This window comes from Oncorhynchus tshawytscha, linkage group LG22 (assembly GCF_018296145.1).
Source record: "Oncorhynchus tshawytscha isolate Ot180627B linkage group LG22, Otsh_v2.0, whole genome shotgun sequence".
In the NCBI taxonomy this organism is placed as follows: domain Eukaryota; kingdom Metazoa; phylum Chordata; class Actinopteri; order Salmoniformes; family Salmonidae; genus Oncorhynchus; species Oncorhynchus tshawytscha.
Window position 1 is genome coordinate 29,031,528 of NC_056450.1, and position 15,395 is coordinate 29,046,922.

Consider the following 15,395-nt stretch of genomic DNA (forward strand, 5'->3'; position numbering starts at 1 on the left):
TCTGGTCATTGGAAATGCATTTTATTGATTACACATGTGTATGTTATGTATTTGCACATAAAATGTGTACAGAATGTTTGTGCGATAATAGGCCAGTTTTCCTAACACCTGTCCTATTTTGATTCAGTGCTGTCAATCATGTAGCCTGACCTCAAAAGACCTGAAAAAAAAAACTTTAAATTGTTGACCCCAGTAAAAAAGATATACAGTTGAAGTCGGAAATTTACATAAACTATTTTTAAATGACGCCAACCTAAGTGTATCAACCACTCCACAAAATTCTTGTTAACAAACTACAGTTTTGGCAAGTCAGTTAGGACATCTACAGTGGGGCAAAAAAGTATTTAGTCAGCCACCAATTGTGCAAGTTCTCCCACTTAAAAAGATGAGAGAGGCCAGTAATTTTCATCATAAGTACACTTCAACTATGACAGACAAAATGAGAGAAAAAAATCCAGAAAATCACATTGTAGGATTTTTAATGAATTTATTTGCAAATTGTGGTGGAAAATAAATATTTGGTCACCTACAAACAAGATTTCTGGCTCTCACAGACCTGTAACTTCTTCTTTAAGAGGCTCCTCTGTCCTCCACTCGTTACCTGTATTAATGGCACCTGTTTGAACTTGTTATCAGTATAAAAGACACCTGTCCACAACTTCAAACAGTCAAACTCCACTATGGCCAAGACCAAAGAGCTGTCAAAGGACACCAGAAACAAAATTGTAGACCTGAACCAGGCTGGGAAGGCTGAATCTGCAATAGGTAAGCAGCTTGGTTTGAAGAAATCAACTGTGGGAGCAATTATTAGGAAATGGAAGACATACAAGACCACTGATAATCTCCCTTGATCTGGGGCTCCGCGCAAGATCTCACCCCGTGGGGTCAAAATGATCACAAGAACGGTGAGCAAAAATCTCAGAACCACACGGGGGACCTAGTGAATGACCTGCAGAGAGCTGGGACCAAAGTAACAAAGCCTACCATCAGTAACACACTACGCCGCCAGGGACTCAAATCCTGCAGTGCCAGACGTGTCCCCCTGCCTAAGCCAGTACATGTACAGGCCCGTCTGAAGTTTGCTAGAGAGCATTTGGATGCTCCAGAAGAAGATTGGGAGAATGTCATATGGTCAGATGAAACCAAAATATAACTTTTTGGTAAAAACTGAACTCGTCGTGTTTGGATGACAAATAATGCTGAGTTGCATCCAAAGAACACCATACCTACTTTGAAGCATGGGGGTGGAAACATCATGCTTTGGGGCTGTTTTTCTGCAAAGGGACCAGGATGACTGATCCGTGTAAAGGAAAGAATGAATGGGGCCATGCATCGTGAGATTTTGAGTGAAAACCTCCTTCCATCAGCAAGGGCATTGAAGATGAAATGTGGTTGGGTCTTTCAGCATGACAATGATCCCAAACACACCGCCCGGGCAACGAAGGAGTGGCTTCGCAAGAAGCATTTCAAGGTCCTGGAGTGGCCTCGCCAGTCTCCAGATCTCAACCCCTTAGAAAATCTTTGGATGGAGTTGAAAGTCCGTGTTGTCCAGCAACAGCCCCAAAACATCACTGCTCTAGAGGAGATCTGCATGGAGGAATGGGCCAAAATACCAGCAACAGTGTGTGAAAACCTTGTGAAGACTTACAGAAAACATTTGACCTCTGTCATTGCCAACAAAGGGTATATAACAAAGTATTGAGATAAACTTTTGTTATTGACCAAATACTTATTTTCCACCATAATTTGCAAATAAATTCATTAAAAATCCTACAATGTGATTTTCTGGATTTTTTCTCTCATTGTCTGTTGAAGTGTACCTGTGATGAAAATTACAGGCCTCTCCTCTTTTTAAGTGGGAGAACTTGCACAATTGGTGGCTGACTAAATACTTTTTTGCCCCACTGTACTTTGTGCATGACACAAGTCATTTTTCCAACAATTGTTTACAGATTATTTCACTGTATCACAATTCCAGTGGGTCATGAAGTTGAGCTGTCTTATTTTGGTGGTCTGTATGCTATCTATCTTCCAGCTCTTCAAAAAGTGAGCACCTGTGTCTCTTCATGTAATAGACCAATGGTACCTAGATTTCAGACCCCATGAGTAGCTGTAGAGAAAAAGAAAACATACCGTCATTGGCATCCATCACAAGTATCAACGGCATTAGACAAAATGTATGACCTAGTTGCTCAACAAAGTAGGCAGCTTAGAGAACTATAATTGAGAGCCACACACTTTCAGTCCCATTTATTTCCTCTGATCGTGCTCAGGTCACACTGTCCACCTCAGGCAGGTGCAGACATCTTTGGCCACCTGGCTCATAGTGGCTGAGGTGCGTGTGGAGCGATGTCATCAGGAAAAAGGGTTGCCGTTGAACATGCACAGTGCATATCTAGTGGTTTTGTACAGGTGTGTGATATCCTAGTCTGATAAAGAGAAGAGTCTAATCTACACACAATGTAGACCACTCACCATCCTCAAACTCTAAAACCTTGTTGTAGATGGGAGGAGCCAAGCAAATGGCCTTGCCAGGGAAATAACGATTGTAGTAGAGCTCCACTCTCACTTCGACCCCTGCAGGGGGTCACAGTACCCTGTCAGTAAGGAGAACACGTAGTTCTCTCCTCCATGTCTGCAAGGAAAGCCGGAGGCAGATTGTGAATACCGCACACTTATAAGACCATTTCCTTCACAACTGTCCTTTTTCCCCCCACCTTTATTTAACCCGGTAGGCCAGTTGAGAACAAGTTCTCAATTACAACTGCAACCTGGCCAAGATAAAGCAAAGCAGTGCGTCAAAAACAACACAGAGTTACCCGTGGGATAAACAAACGTACAGTCAATAACACAATAGGAAAATCTGTATACAGTGTGTGCAAATGAAGTAAGGCAATAAATAGGCCATAGTGGCGAAGTAATTACAATTTAGCAAATAACACTGGAGTGATAGGTGTCCAGATGAGGATGTGCAAGTAGAAATACTGGAAGAGATGGTCCAGATTGTCTAGTCCAGCTGATTTGTAGGGATCCCGACCTTGTAGCTCTATCAGAACATCAGATGTTAGGATTTGGGTGAAGGAGAAGCGGTGGCTTGGGCCAGTTGCTGCAGGGGGTGCAGAGCTGTTGGCCGGGGTTGGGGTAGCCAGGTGGAAAGCATGGCCAGCCGTAGAGAAATGCTTATTGAAATTCTTAATTAATGTGGATTTATCGGTGGTGACAGTGTTTCCTAGCCTCAGTGATATGGGCAGCTGGGAGGAGGTGCTCTTATTCTCCATGGACTTTACTGTGTCCCAGAACTTTTTGGAATTAGTGCTGCAGGATGCAAATTTCTGTTTGAAAAAGCTAGCCTTTGCTTTCTTAACTGACTGTGTATATTGGTTCCTGGCTTCCCTGAAAAGTTGCATATCGCGGGGACTATTTGATGCTAGTGCAGTGCACCACAGGATGTTTTTGTGCTGGTCAAGGGCAGTCAAGTCTGGAGTGAACCAAGGGCTATGTCTGTTCTTAGTTCTCCGATTTTTGAAAGGGCATATTTATTTAAGATGGTGACAAAAGCACTTTAAAGAACAACCAGGCATCCTCTACTGACGGGATGAGGTCAATATCCTTCCAGGATACCCGGGCCAGGTCGATTAGAAAGGCCTGCTCGCAGAAGTGTTTTAGGGGACCCTTGACAGTGATGAGGGGTGGTCGTTTGACCATGGACCCATAACGGATGCAGGCAATGAGGCATTGATCGCTGAGATCCTGGTTGAAAACAGCAGAGGTGTATTTAGAGGGCAAGTTGGTCAGGATCACATCTATTAGGGTGCCCATGTTTACAGATTTGGGGTTGTACCTGGTAGGTTCATTGATCATTTGTGTGAGATTAAGGTCATCTATATCCCAGTTTAGGTCACCTAACAGTACGAACTCTGCCGATAGATGGGGGGGGCATTCAATTCACATATAGGCTCCCTTTAGCAGTTCTATCTTGATGAAAAATGTAATTGGGGATGGAAATTTCAGCAGTTTTGGTGGCCTTCCTAAGCCAGAATTCAGACATGGCTAGGACATCAGGGTTGGCAGAGTGTGCTAAAGAAGTGAATAAAGCAAACTTAGGGAGGAGGTTTCTGAAGTTAACATGCATTAACCAAAGGATTTTACGGTTACAGAAGTCAACAAATGAGTGTCTGGGGACACGTAGGGCCTGGGTTAACCTCTACATCACCAGAGGAACAGGAGGAGTAGGATGAGGGTACGGCTAAAGGTTATAAGAACTGGTCGTCTAGGGCATTCAGAACAGAGAATAAAAAGGTGCAGATTTCTTGGCATGGTAGGATTTATTCAGGGCATAGGGTATGGTAGGGTGCGAGTACAGTGGAGGTAAACCTAGGCATTGAGTGACAATGAGAGAGGTTGCATGTCTGGAGGCGCCAGTTAAGCTAGGTGTGGTCTCTGCATGTGTGGGGGCTGGGACAAAGGAGCTATCTGAGGCATGTTGAGCGGGACTAGGGGCTCCGCAGTAAAATAAAACAATGAGAGCTACCCTAAACAACAGTATACAAGGAATATTGACATTAGAGAGAGAGGCATAAAGCAATCACAGGTGTTGATTGGGAGAGCTAAGACAACAACGGGTAAGATAACAACGGGTAAACAGCTAAGACAACAACGGGTAAATGGCGATGAATGGGCAGAGAGGGTCAGTTAGCTACACACAGACCCTGACAGATAAACAAAATTAAGTACCGTGTTAATGAACAGTCCAGCAGGCATCAGCTGTGTAGCCGAGGGTGATCATAGGGTCCAATGAGCAGCAATAGATGAAACGCCGTTCGGTAGTCGTTACTACACTAGGCGAGCGGGAGTTCAAAAGGCTAACGGGCCGGGGCTAGCAGATAGGTCTTCACCGACAGAGGCCGGTTGAGAGCACATAGGCTGAATTACGTCAGCAGACCAGCAGTGATGGATCGGCGGGGCTCCTTGTCGACAAAGGGTCCAGGCCAATTGGCAAGAGAGGTATTGTAGTTGGTGTACATCGTTTGCTAGCTGAGAGATGGGCCTAGCTCGAGGCTAACTGGTGCTTGCTTCTGGACAAGGGCTTTAGCCACAATAGCCACTCGGTAGCAGCTAGCTAGCTACGATGATCAGGTGTGATGGTCCAGATCTTGCGGCAGGAATCCAGTAATGTAGTGGGAAAAAGCAGCACGATATGCTCAGGGCTGATATTGCGCTGTGCAGACTAGACTGGCAGGTATTATCCGGGCTAAAGCAGCTGGTGTCTGAGCTAAAGGGAAAGACCGCCAGCAGTGGCTAACAATGACTAAATAGCTAGTAGCTAATTAGCTGGCTAACTTCTTGAGGTTCCAGTTATAAGGTCTAAAAAATATCAGATCCATACCATATTGGGTGAGGCGGGTTGCAGGAAGGTATATTTAATTCTAAAATGTAAAAAAAAGAGATTTCATTATATTGAAATGCACACAGAAAACGCCCCCAAAAAACAGAACATTTACACGGGACAAAAATGTCTTACTGCTATGCCATTTCGGATACAACCTTCAGCTATTCACTTGTGCTTATAATCTATAAAGGCAGCAGAATTAGCGAAATGGGCCATAACAGGAAGGGTTAGGTGAAAGCTACAAATGTCCCTAGATTCAAAGCAAGGAACTAAACCTGTGTAAACAGTCATATGTTTGTGGGCTATACTCGGCCTTGTCTCAAGATGGTAAGTTGGTGGTTGAAGATATCCCTCTAGTGGTGTGGGGGCTGTGCTTTGGCAAAGTGGGTGGGGTTATATCCTTCCTGTTTGGCCCTGTCCGGGGGTATCATCGGATGGGGCCACAGTGTCTCCTGACCCCTCCTGTCTCAGCCTCCAGTATTTATGCTGCAGTAGTTTGTGTGTCGGGGGGCTAGGGTCAGTTTGTTATATCTGGAGTACTTCTTCTGTCTTATCCGGTGTCCTGTGTGAATTTAAGTATGCTCTCTCTAATTCTCTCTTTCTTTCTCTCTCTCTCTCTTGGAGGACCTGAGCCCTAGGACCATGTCTCAGGGCTACCTGGCATGATGACTCCTTGTTGTCCCCAGTCCACCTGGCCATGCTGCAGCTCCAGTTTCAACTGTTCTGCCCGCGGCTATGGAACCCTGACCTGTTCACCGGACGTGTTACCTGTCCCAGACCTGCTGTTTTCAACTCTCTAGAGACAGCAGGAGCGGTAGAGATACTCCTAATGATCGGCTATGAAAAGCCAACTGACATTTACTCCTGAGGTGCTGACTTGCTGCACCCTCGACAACTACTGTGATTATTATTATTTGACCAGGCTGGTCATTTATGAACATTTGAACATCTTGGCCATGTTCTGTTATAATCTCCACCCGGCACAGCCAGAAGAGGACTGGCCACCCTCATAGCCTGGTTCCTCTCTAGGTTTTGGCCTTTCTAGGGTGTTTTTCCTAGCCACCGTGCTTCTACACCTGCATTGCTTGCTGTTTGGGGTTTTAGGCTGGGTTTCTGTACAGCACTTTGCAATATCAGCTGATGTAAGAAGGGCTATATAAATACATTTGATTTGATTTTGATTTGATATGTACATTTTAGACCTTGCTTGGGGTGAACCTATTTTAAACAGCCTACAGAATCACCCATTACCTGGCATTGACTATGTAGCTGAGGTCAGGGGGTAGGGCTCCATTGTTCGACACACGAGCAGCCTCTTGTTTGGGGTATCTTGGGGAAGTAGTCCCTTGACGTGTCAACATCTCTACAGAGTCGTCAGGACCATCTACTGGGAAAACAAGTTTAGCGTCAACATTCATTTTTTGTATTTCTCATTAGTAGATGTTATAAAAACAGCTGATTGCTATATTTTGGAATGTATGCTTTAGTAACACAAGTCAGTTGCTCTCACCTTTTCAGCAAGCACCTAGTAAGGATATAGTTAGTATGCCAAAAGTTCTCGGGTGTCGTACTTCTTTCGCGAAAATACCAAGTATATAAGCAGTGGGCCTATTTCAGTGTTTTTAGGGCCCATAATACAATTCTTCCTCAAATGGGCGTAGCTTCACTACGTTTTCAGATTTGAAAAAAATGTCGGGTAAAAATGCAGCCGAAGTCCGGCAAGAGCGGATACAATTTCATTGCTTTAACTAATTATGACAAATGTAAGAAAATGCTGAGCAATGTAATAAAGTAATTACTTTTCAAATAAGTTACGCTACATTTTATGTTGGCTACGCTGTCCTTAAAAACCGCATATCATTACAGCAGTACGTTAGCTAGCTACCTAACGTTAATTGGCTACTAATACATCGAACTTGCCAGTATATTAACTACATGCTATCTAACTAACTACCCAACGTTTATTGACTTGATTATTCACGTCATTCTTAGCTAAGTGGTAAATAGTAATATTCACTATCTACTCCAATTTCAGAGTACTCCAGTCTGTCAGAGCACAGAATATTTTTTATTTTTTTTGTTTATAACTAGGCAAGACACATTTTTTATTTACCGGCCAAACCCTGATGACGCTGGGTCAATTGTGCGCCACCCTATGGGACTCCCAATCACAGCCGGTTGTGATACAGCCTGGATTTGTACCACGATGTCTGTAGTGATGTCTCTATCACTGAGATGCAGTGCCTTAGACCACTGCGCCAATCGGAAGCTCTCACGCTCAACACCTGTTGAATATGGCCGGTGTTGGCAAAAAAAGCATAATTCAATTGTTGCAAGTGTAACCGATGTGAAATGGCTAGCTAGTAAGCGGTGGTGCACGCTAATAGTGTTTCAATCGGGTGACTCACTCGCTCTGAGAAGTAGTTGTTCCCCTTGCTCTGCAAGGGCTGTGGCTTTTATGGCGCGATGGGTAACGATGCTTCGTGGGTGTCAGTTGTCTGTGTGCAGAGGGTCCCTGGTTCGAGCCCGGCGAGGGGACGGGCTAAAGTTGAACTGTTACATTGGTGCCGTGACCCGGATCACTGGTTGCTGCGGAAAAGGAGGAGGTCAAAAGGGGGGTGAGTGTAACCGATGTGAAATGGCTAGCAGTGGTGTGTGCTAATAGCGTTTTAATCGGGTGACATCACTCGCTTTGAGACCTGAAGTAGTTGTTCCCCTTGCTCTGCTGTGGCTTTTGTGGCGCATTGGGTAACGATGCTTTGTGGGTGTCAGTTGTCAGAGGGTCCCTGGTTCAAGCCCGGCAAGGGGATGGACTAAAGTTAAACTGTTACACAAGCAGCACAGTGACTATCACCAAAGCTCTGGATAACATGAAAAAAGCCTAACCAGCTCCGCTTGGGTGAGTAAAATGGTCAGAGTGAGGCCTTCTCTCATTTGTGTCTGGAAGCTAGCTTGTGAGCTTGACTGCTGTTATGACACCTCGACCAAAGCTGCGCTCCGAAAGGGAAACGCTCTGAATTTGTAACAGACAATATGGCAACTCGCTCTGAATTTACGAACACAGCCGAAATGTATAGCTAGTCATTTGTTATGCTAACAAGCTAGCAAGAGGTTGCATAGCAATATCATCAACTTCCGATCAAATTATAAAACTAGCTAGCCAGCTATGGGTAACTGTAGCTAGCTGCCTAACATGAGTACTGGATAACGCCCTCCATGACTGTCTTAATTTGCTATTGAGTCTCACATAGAAATCAAATCCAATTGAATTTGTCACATGGGCCGAATACAACAGGTGTAGTAGACCTTACTGTGAAATGCTTACAAGCCCTTAATCAACAATGCAGTTTAAAAAAAATACAAATTATGAATTGTGTCACATGATCAGTGTCCATTATATTTACAGTCATTGGCATAAACAGAGGCAATAAAACAGAGCAAAGACTATTTTGCTGGGCTGTCTATCTCAATTTAAATTTATTGGCATGGGAAACATATGTTTACATTGCTAAAGCAAGTGAAATAGATAATAAACATAAGTTAAATAAACAATAAATGTACAGTAAACATTACACTCACAAAAGAATAAAGACATTTAAAATGTCAAATTATGTCTATGTACAGTGTTGTAATGATGTGCAAATAGTTGAAGTACAAAAGGGAAAATAAATACACATAAAAATAGGTTGTATTTATAATGGTGTTTGTTGTTCACTGGTTGCCCTTTTATTGTGGCAACAGGTCACAAATCTTGTTGCTGTGGTATTTCACCCAATAGATATGGGAATTTATCAAAATCAGATTTTAAAAAAAATGCTTTGTGGATCTGTGTAATCTGAGGGAAAAATGTGTCGCTAATATGGTCATACATTTGGCAGGAGGTTAGGAAGTGCAGCTCAGTTTCCACCTCATTTTGTGGCCAGTGTGCACATAGCCTGTCTTCTCTTGAGAGCGAGGTCTGCCTTCGGCGGCCTTTCTCAATAGCAAGGCTATGCTCACTGAGTCTGTACATAGTCAAATCTTTCCTTAATTATGGGTCAGTCACAGTGGTCAGGTATTATGCCACTGTGTACTCTCTGTTTAGGGGCAAATACCATTCCATTTTGCTCTGTTTTTTCGTAAATTCTTTCCAATGTGTCAAGTAATTCTCTTTTTGTTTTCTCATGATTTGGTTGGGTCTAATTGTGTTGCTGTCCTGGGGCTCTGTGGGGTCTGTTTGTGTTTGTGACCAGCTTGCTTAGGGGGCTCTTCTCCAGGTTAATTTCTCTGTAGGTGTTGGCTTTGTTATGGAAGGTTTGGGAATCGCTTCCTTTTAGGTGGTTGTAGAATTTAACGTCTCTTTTCTGGATTTCGATAATTAGCGGGTATCGGCCTAATTCTGCTCTGCATGCATTATTTGGTGTTTTACGTTGTACATTGAGGATATTTTCTTTGGTTGTTGCTTTCTTCATCAAACCATTTGTCATTGTTGTTAATTTTTTTAGTTTATCTGCTTGACATTTTTAGATTTGATAGGGAAGCTGAGAGGTCAAATTGACTGTTTAGGTTTTCTACTGCCAAGTTTACTCCTTCACTATTACAGTGAAACATTAATAGAAAATTATTTTGAAGGGATTGAATTTGCTGTTGCCTAATTGTTTTTTGGTATATTTACACACTACTTTCCTTCCAGCTATAGTATTTCTTAATATTATTCAGTTCCTTTGGCTTTGATGCTTCGTGATTGAGCATAGCACTGTTCAAGTAGAGTGTGATTTTGTGTGATCTGATAGGGGTGTCAGTGGACTGACTGTAAACGCTCTAAGAGACTCTGGGTTGAGGTCAGTGATAAAGTGGGTTAGAGTGGGTTAGGTCTGCTCTAATTAGCATACCCCCTGAGCATACCCCCTGTTATTTCCCTGTTTCACACCTGGTAGTTTGGTGGATGGGACTACCAGCTCTCTGTAACCTATAAGGCAAACCAGTGGGTCCGTCTCCTTTATACCATTGTTCTTGTAGGATGTCAATGTCTGTATTTCCAATTTCTTTGATGAAGTCTGGGTTCCTGTTCTTTAGGACAAAGGCAGACTACCTCAGATCTTGTATATTTCAGGATGAGATAGTAAATGATTTGTGTTCCATTGTGTCTAGTGTAGTTTTGTGTGGTTTAGGCCCAGACCATCACAGTAGGTGTGAGCAGAGCATGTTGAGCATCTGATACATACCTCTTAGGTCGCAGGATGGGGCTTGGGCGGGTGTAATAGGCTGGGCCTGTCACTCTGCTCACAGCCTAGGCATATGTCCTGTTGTCATGTTGAGGTCCTTGTCACAGGGGCGGGGGACATGGGGTGGGCAGAAGGGGAATAGGTCTGATATGGGGGCGCCTATACAGGGTGTGGCCAGGGTTTGCTTGGTGTGGTCGTAGCTGGTTGGGGTGTGGCTGGTGATGCTGTGGTCTGGGTGTAGGTCCTCTTGGCGTGGGTTCTCTTTGTGCAGGCCCTCAGGAGGGGGTCTCTCAGGTCTGGGAGGGTGTCTCGCTGGTCTGGGCGGGGTGTCCGTTACTCTGTTGCTCCTGTGTGAGGTGCTGGGGCTACGGTTGAGGGTGACATCCTTCAGGGTCCTGGCAAAAGTTGGGATTGCTGCATTGTAATGCCCGGGGTGTAGTGGGGAAAAAGTCAGGCGTAGGAAGCAGAGAGTTCGGGGTAGCGCTAACTTTTAATGCACCACAATGGTGAACAGATGCCAACCAAAACAAATGCCCCAAACATGGGGACTTAAACAGTCCAGCAAAAAACTCAAACACACGGACAACCATGACATACAGACGTGTACACATGTACATCGAATAATCCTGCACAACCAGCAGGCGGGTCCAAGATGTCCCCCACCGGTACCCAGCACCTCTCCTCCGGACCGTACCCCTCCCAGTCCATGAGGTACTGCAGGCCCCTCACCCGGTGTCTCGAGTCCAGAATGGCCCGTATCGTGTACGCCGGGGACCCTTCGATGTCCAGAGTGGGTGGGTGGACCTCCAGAACCTCATCGTCCTGCAGGGGACCAGCTACCACCGGCCTGAGGAGAGACACATGAAACGGTTCTAGGTGAGTTTGGTGCTGACTCACCTGGGGTGACCGAGAAGTGTTCCGCCTGCCCTCTCGACTCCCAGACGGGCCCCCCAGCACCGATCGTCAGTGTGTCCTCTCCGACCACAGCTGGTGAAGGGGGAGCCTCCTCCTCCGGTACCCCTCGGCACGGCCCCCCCTAACTCCATAGGAATGGGAGCGGGAGTGCTAGGTGGTGGAACGAACAGGACCCTCGCCGAACGCCCACGGGCAGCCAGCAGATTGTCCAGCCGGATAGACATATGTCTATGAGTTCATCAAGGGAGAGAGTGGTGTCCCGACATGCTAGCTCCCTGCGGATGTCCTCCCGGAGACCTCACCGGTAGTGGTCTATCAGGGCCCTGTCGTTCCACCCAGCCCCAGCGGCCAAGGTCCGGTACTCCGAAGCGTAATCATGTGCGCTCCTCTTCTCCTGCCTAAGGTGGAACAGTCACTCGGCCCTCTGAAGGGTGATCAAACACGGCACGAAAGCGGCGGGTGAATTCTGGGTAGTGCTCCTTCGCCGAGTCTGGGCCATTCCAGACCGCATTTGCCCACTCCAGAGCACGACCCGTCAGGCAGGAGACGAGGACACTCACCCTCTCCGCTCCAGAGGGAGTGGGTCTCACGTTCGCCAGGTACAGTTCAAGTTGGAGCAAGAACCCCTGACACCCCGCCGCTCCATCATAATCCCTCGGGAGCGCAAGACGTAGTGCGCCGAAGCCGGAGGGGGAGGGAGGAGAAGGTGGATTCAGCGCTGGAGGAACCAAAGGTGCAGAGAGGAGACCACTCGTTTCCCATCGGCCCATTCTCTCCATCATCTGGTCCATCGCCGATCCTATCCGATGGAGGACGGTGGTATGATGGAGGACATGTTCCATCCATCAAACACAGGTGAAACCAATAAACAGAAAAGGGGAAAAAAGGGATCAGTGGCAGCTAGTAGGCCGATGACGACGACCGCCGAGCGCCACCCGAACAGGAAGGGGAACCACCTTCGGTCGGAGTCGTGACATACATTGTAGGTGGACCTGGTCGTAAATGCTGTTTAAATCCAGGATGGTGGTGGGCCAGGTAGACATTAGGTTTTGAGGCACAGTCTCACGAAGTTCTTGCATTCACCCGCTGTATGGTGACAGGGTGAATGTTTTTTTGTGGTAGCATGTTTGAGATGTGCGTTGGGGAAAGTGAAATAAGCTTTTTCAGTCACTCCCTTGAGTGCTGTGGCCACCCTTTCCTGCTGTGCCCTCAGGTAATTTGTGCCTGTGTGAATTATGATGTGGCTGGGGGACCCTAGTCTGCACTCTGACAACAGCGCCAGGGCATGCCTAGTGTTTGGGCACCAGAGTTTAGCCACTTTGTGTTTGGGAAAATGTTTAACCTCTTGAATGTATTTGCCATTTGAGTCAATGAGGAGCACAATCTCTGGCTTTTGTGTGTCCTCAGTGGATGTGTGGGAGTTGTCAAGAGAGCTATCAGGGGAGCTGACAGGGGGGCTGTTAGCGGGGGGTGTCTTTTGGGTTGGTGTGTCCTGTGTTGTCTGTCCCGTTGTGGTGTTGAGGATGTGGTCCGGGTCTGAGGTCGGCTGTTCTGCTGGCTTCTCTGGGGGAGTGTCTTGCTCTCTTTCACACCTCAGCTTTCTCACCTCCTTCAGTGCCATGTGTGCCTCTTTGGGTTCTCTCACCTCAGTCCGTAGAGCAGCCAGCTCTCTCAGACAGCCGTCCATCTCCACCTTCTGCCCTCCTGGTCTTGTTGGGGGCGTGTTGTTGTGCTAGTCTGTTTTGTGAGTTTGTTCTGTCTGGATTGTGTGGACTAGCTCTCTGAGCTCCACCATGTCCCTCTCCAGCTCTGTGAATTTATCCCTCTCAATGATGGAGGAGCAGTGCAGTTGTCTGACCTGGGTGTGTTTAGTACTGGGTGGGGTGACAATTCAATTCCATTTCAATTCAAGGGGCTTTATTGGCATGGGAAACATGTGTTAACATTGCCAAAGCAAGTGAGGTAGATAATATGCAAAAGTGAAATAAACAATAAAAATGAACAGTAAACATTACACATACAGAAGTTTCAAAACAATAAAGACATTACAAATGTCAAATTATATATATACAGTGTTGTAACTATGTACAAATGGTTAAAGTACACAAGGGAAAATAAATAAGCATAAATATGGGTTGTATGCGCAGACCAGCTGTCTGGTATGTTTACGGACATATTCAATCAATCCCTATCCCAGTCTGCTGTTCCCACATGCTTCAAGAGGGCCACCATTGTTCCTGTTCCCAAGAAAGCTAAGGTAACTGAGCTAAACTACTACCGCCCCGTAGCACTCACTTCCGTCATCATGAAGTGCTTTGAGAGACTAGTCAAGGACCATATCACCTCCACCCTACCTGACACCCTAGACCCACTCCAATTTGCTTACCGCCTAAATAGGTCCACAGACGATGCAATCTCAACCACACTGCACACTGCCCTAACCCATCTGGACAAGAGGAATACCTATGTGAGAATGCTGTTCATCGACTACAGCTCAGCATTTAACACCATAGTACCCTCCAAGCTCGTCATCAAGCTCGAGACCCTGGGTCTCGACCCTGCCCTGTGCAACTGGGTACTGGACTTCCTGACGGGCCGCCCCCAGGTGGTGAGGGTAGGTAACAACATCTCCACCCCGCTGATCCTCAACACTGGGGCCCCACAAGGGTGCGTTCTGAGCCCTCTCCTGTACTCCCTGTTCACCCACGACTGCGTGGCCACGCACGCCTCCAACTCAATCATTAAGTTTGCGGACGACACAACAGTGGTAGGCTTGATTACCAACAACGATGAGACGGCCTACAAGGAGGAGGTGAGGGCCCTCGGAGTGTGGTGTCAGGAAAATAACCTCACACTCAACGTCAACAAAACTAAGGAGATGATTGTGGACTTCAGGAAACAGCAGAGGGAACACCCCCCTACCCACATCGATGGAACAGCAGTGGAGAGGGTAGTAAGTTTTAAGTTCATCGGCGTACACATCACAGACAAACTGAATTGGTCCACCCACACAGACAGCATCGTGAAGAAGGCGCAGCAGCGCCTCTTCAACCTCAGGAGGCTGAAGAAATTCGGCTTGTCACCAAAAGCACTCACAAACTTTTACAGATGCACAATCGAGAGCATCCTGTCGGGCTGTATCACCGCCTGGTACGGCAATTGCTCCGCCCACAACCGTAAGGCTCTCCAGAGGGTAGTGAGGTCCGCACAACGCATCACTGGGGGCAAACTACCTGCCCTCCAGGACACGTACACCACCCGATGTCACAGGAAGGCCATAAAGATCATCAAGGACAACAACCACCCGAGCCACTGCCTGTTCACCCCGCTATCATCCAGAAGGCGAGGTCAGTACAGGTGCATCAAAGCTGGGACCGAGAGACTAAAAAACAGCTTCTATCTCAAGGCCATCAGTGTGCACACTGGAATTTCACCCAGTAGATATGGGAGTTTATCAAAAATGGATTTGTTTTTGAAGTCTTTGTGGATCTGTGGACTATCCTCATCTGCAGGACATCATCTGCAGGACAGTTTGAAGAGGTGTGATCAGACTCACTCAGGATGGCATGGGAAACATATGTTTACATTCCCAAAGCAAGTGAAATGGATAATAAAAAATAAGATAAAAAAAATAAATAGATAATAGAGCTCTCTCTCTCACTATGAATGTGTAATCAGGTTGGCATAGTAAAGCTTGGCTGGGTCAGTTCAGTAGTCTGAAAAGGGTGTGCAATATTAGGTGTATGCCTTGCTTTAGTTTAGAAATAGTAAAGTGCCGCAAGAAAGAGCTTTTGGCCTGAGTTGTAAAATGTGGTATTTGATGTAGTACATTTTTTAAACTCACAGGTGGCGCTGTGATTGAGTTCTTCGATTGAGGTGCTGCGTCA

General features: G+C 46.2%; 1 long non-coding RNA gene across 2 annotated transcripts; it reads right to left on the reverse strand.

Annotated features, from left to right (window-relative positions):
- Positions 1–1,919: 1,919 nt before the first annotated feature.
- Positions 1,920–7,347, reverse strand: LOC112221463. Of its 2 annotated transcripts, none has more exons than XR_002949036.2 (4): positions 6,900–7,347; positions 6,641–6,773; positions 2,476–2,635; positions 1,920–2,110 (listed from the first exon to the last, which is right to left on the reverse strand). It is a non-coding gene; the product is annotated as an uncharacterized LOC112221463 (long non-coding RNA). The 2 variants fall into 2 exon arrangements; XR_002949035.2 differs by having other exon boundaries at positions 6,641–6,776.
- Positions 7,348–15,395: the final 8,048 nt, after the last annotated feature.